The sequence below is a fragment of the Maylandia zebra genome, linkage group LG17 (genome assembly GCF_041146795.1).
Source record: "Maylandia zebra isolate NMK-2024a linkage group LG17, Mzebra_GT3a, whole genome shotgun sequence".
NCBI classification, from domain to species: domain Eukaryota; kingdom Metazoa; phylum Chordata; class Actinopteri; order Cichliformes; family Cichlidae; genus Maylandia; species Maylandia zebra.
Window position 1 is genome coordinate 3,841,194 of NC_135183.1, and position 4,446 is coordinate 3,845,639.

At 36.0% G+C, this 4,446-nt stretch overlaps 1 long non-coding RNA gene across 1 annotated transcript; it reads right to left on the reverse strand.

Moving 5' to 3' along the window:
* Positions 1 to 2,329: 2,329 nt before the first annotated feature.
* LOC143413306 (uncharacterized) lies at positions 2,330 to 3,928 on the reverse strand. The gene is made up of 2 exons (XR_013093935.1): positions 3,663 to 3,928; positions 2,330 to 3,079 (listed from the first exon to the last, which is right to left on the reverse strand). It is a non-coding gene; the product is annotated as an uncharacterized LOC143413306 (long non-coding RNA).
* Between the last annotated feature and the right edge of the window lie 518 nt (positions 3,929 to 4,446).

Consider the following 4,446-nt stretch of genomic DNA (forward strand, 5'->3'; position numbering starts at 1 on the left):
AAATAAAGCGTTTTTGAACAACTTCATATAAATCGCTGTAACTTTTGATAGAAGACTCAGACAAACATGTTTATGGCTTTATCTTATAGAACTCAATATCCCCGTGCTGGGCAAACAGGTTTTGCAGCCGTTTGAGCTAAGACTTTAAAATTATTCACATAATGAAAATCTATACTTTGTTTCAGGCGAGTTTCCCATTCAAATGCATGTAACAGTGAGAAACACACTGTCTTGGCGAAATAAAGCGTTTTTCAACCACTTCATATAAATCGCTGTAACTTTTGATAGAAGACTCAGACAAACATGTTTATGGCTTTATCTTATAGAACTCAATATCCCCGTGCTGGGCAAACAGGTTTTGCAGCGTTTGAGCTAAGACTTTAAAATTATTCACATAATGAAAACCTATACTTTGTTTCAGGCGAGTTTCCCATTCAAATGCATGTAACAGTGAGAAACACACTGTCTTGGCGAAATAAAGCGTTTTTCAACCACTTCATATAAATCGCTGTAACTTTTGATAGAAGACTCAGACAAACATGTTTATGGCTTTATCTTATAGAACTCAATATCCCCGTGCTGGGTAAACAGGTTTTGCAGCCGTTTGAGCTAAGATTTTAAAATTATTCACATAATGAAAACCTATACTTTGTTTCAGGCGAGTTTCCCATTCAAATGCATGTAACAGTGAGAAACGCATTGTCTTGGCGAAATAAAGCGTTTTTGAACAACTTCATATAAATCGCTGTAACTTTTGATAGAAGACTCAGACAAACATGTTTATGGCTTTATCTTATAGAACTCAATATCCCCGTGCTGGGCAAACAGAACAGGTTTTGCAGCCGTTTGAGCTAAGATTTTAAAATTATTCACATAATGAAAACCTATACTTTGTCTCAGGCGAGTTTCCCATTCAAATGCATGTAACATTGAGAAACGCATTGTCTTGGCGAAATAAAGCGTTTTTGAACAACTTCATATAAATCGCTGTAACTTTTGATAGAAGACTCAGACAAACATGTTTATGGCTTTATCTTATAGAACTCAATATCCCCGTGCTGGGCAAACAGAACAGGTTTTGCAGCCGTTTGAGCTAAGATTTTAAAATTATTCACATAATGAAAACCTATACTTTGTCTCAGGCGAGTTTCCCATTCAAATGCATGTAACATTGAGAAACGCATTGTCTTGGTGAAATAAAGCGTTTTTGAACAACTTCATATAAATCGCTGTAACTTTTGATAGAAGACTCAGACAAACATGTTTATGGCTTTATCTTATAGAACTCAATATCCCCGTGCTGGGCAAACAGAACAGGTTTTGCAGCCGTTTGAGCTAAGATTTTAAAATTATTCACATAATGAAAACCTATACTTTGTTTCAGGCGAGTTTCCCATTCAAATGCATGTAACAGTGAGAAACGCATTGTCTTGGCGAAATAAAGCGTTTTTCAACCACTTCATATAAATCGCTGTAACTTTTGATAGAAGACTCAGACAAACATGTTTATGGCTTTATCTTATAGAACTCAATATCCCCGTGCTGGGCAAACAGGTTTTGCAGCCGTTCACTGAAAAAAATATGTTGTTGGATTTACTTAATTCAATGGTGGACATTTGTTGCACACAGATGTTTTGCTTTGGCAGCAACTTAAACAATTGAGTTAAATTAACACAATTTATTCATGTTCAATAAACCTGTGCAATTTGTGTTGATAAAATGTGATTTAAACATGTTTTGATGAAGTAATTTGAGCTCTTGGAATATTTTAATCCTTCACAATTTTCTCACGTTATCCCAACACGATTCAATAACTTTTACCCAATACTACTTGGTCACTTAAATACTACATGTTATCTTCAAATTACATTTTGCTATTATATTCTAGTATCAAATACACAATTTTCAAATGGAGGCCTTATAACAGATTGTATTGTTCTCTTCCAAGATGGTTGCTGGCATCCACCAGTAACCTTTCAAAACAAAATGTCTAATTTCACTGCATTGACAGTAGGTAAAGAATTAAACTGACATTACTCCTCTACTGAATCTATATAAATCAACAGTTAAATAATGTCAGTTCTTCCGTGTTCTCTGGAATCAATCACAGCAAAGAAATTGGACTGTTTCTTTTGAAAAATGTTGGGAAAGAACAAATCAAAACATTCTATTTAAGGCCTCTGACATCAAGATTCAGTTAAACAACAATTATAACTAAACAATTTGAGGTAATGTTAGTTTCCATTAACATTAAATTAGGTTACTGAATTGGCAAACACCTTCCTATTAACATTACCCATTTTACCCCAATAACTAAAGAAATTAGCACTTGCAGGTCAAAACCTTTATTCAAGAGACGCAAAAATAACATTGATACAGTGACTGTCAAAAATTACAGCACTGATCATACTGTGACATCTTGGTTCAAAACAGCACACTTAGAAATATTCAACGTTCTTTACTTCAACTGAATGAAACTGAAAATACCATTTCACACGACCCATATGGGATATTTAGACTGTATAACTGTTCACGCTACATCTCTTCACTAGTAAAAGAAAGAAAAAATACAAAGAGAAATTAAAAAATGCTGCCAAACAGACAAACAGAACTTGTACAGAGCAAAAGGAAAAACAAACAACAACAAAAACGGCTCGTCCTCATGGCAGTTGCAGTGTATATAAAAATGAACCCTGCGATCTGTTCCTGGAATTGAGCTTCAAAAATGCAGCAGAACAAGTGTGAGATTTAAATGTCTTCTCACCTAGAGCTGGTCACCTCACATGCATAACAGTGAGCTTCGTTGCAGGAGCAGTTTTGTCTTAGTTGTGAGCTTTTCTTGAGAGCTGAGTTGCATCCAACTCCATTACCACCCATTGAATCACCTCAAAAGTGTAGCAGAGTTGTGATGGGTAGCTCATGTTGAAGGAATAAAAAAGGTCCAAACAGCATGGCTACTGCAAAGGTCACGTTATCCAGATCTTGAAGAACAACATCAGAAAAGTCATTGCCTGGCGCATCTCTGGAGACAGATGTTCATTGTGGTTTTCTCAATCTGTGCAGTGGCCTCAGTCAAGTCCTGGTTAAACACAAAACATTTCTTTAAGATTCCTTTTTAAACTCATCTCTTTTGAATCTACCAGTTCTAATGTTAGAGTAATTTAAACCAATGCAAGCAACATAGTAAATAGCTATAGCCAAAGAGTGGCCTGCCATGCTGCCATTCATGGTCTAACAGAGTTTCTAAGAGAGGGTGAAAAACATAATAATTTCAAATGCTTTACATTAGTTTTTGTTAGAAAGACACCGGCCCATCAGAAATCCAGGTTATGTCACTCAGAAGATGTTAGAATTTAGACTTTCAGCCCCACAATTTGGTTAGCTGTTGGTCAGTTGGTCATTTTTTCAAACAAAAGCTAATGTAAATATTGGTGGGATTTTCCTTTGTTCATTAGAATGACAAATTTAAAGCTTTTTCACACTGATGTGACCCCTAATACAGGGGTGGGGATGGGGCCTCAAGGGCTTCACTACCAGGCCTCATGTGAACTTCAAATTATTAAAGAGGACTACTGGTCCTAACCAGTCCAATGAGGATCAAGTGGATAACTAAATGCATTTTTAAATGTTGCAAAGCCACAATCTACTCATAAAACACTCACCATGAACTCCTGCACCAAGATGTTACAATTGTCTTTCACACAGATGCGGAGCACTTTGATGAGGGACTCCGAGCATTAATGTCATCCTTGACTATTATAACAAAGAAAACAGAGATTTGTGAACTTTTCAGTAGCACAGAAGAAAATGATCCCAGACAAAAACTCTTGACTTTTTAAACCAGTCAACATGCAACACCAGCATCTACAAAGCAATATCAAAAGTTCCTGTTTGACATCAACTTTATGGATATATAGTTTCCAGAACATTTATTTTTTTAAAAAGATCAATTTTTCTCAGTGGGCCAGTAAATGCATGACGGAAATTATGGCATCCTTTCGGTGGAATCAGTACTCACAGGTAATAGTTGACTGTTTCAATGGATGCAGCATAAAAATCTTTTACTGACCTAATGCAATACATATCAACTTTGTAGTTAAAGAATTTTAAAGTTCTTACTGTCATTATGGCAGCTACATCCTTTAGCTTTGTGCACTGTTCCCCCGATCACTTTGCAAACACTTTCAGCAGACTGTCAGAGAGAAACTCAGCTCCGTCAGAAACCTTGACTGTATGCATGGTTGGGATGCACTGGAATGCTGCATTTCATCTGAAATGACATAAAATTATTTTGAAATAACAGCAGGCACTGTGCTTGGTTAATCAGTAATGTTTTGTTGAATAAAAACTGTGTTTCCAGATCTTATGGGATTAAAAAAATCCAAAGATGTTTGTTTCTGATTTGCAACCCAAGAACCCACAAGTTACAACCTCATTTCAGTTCAA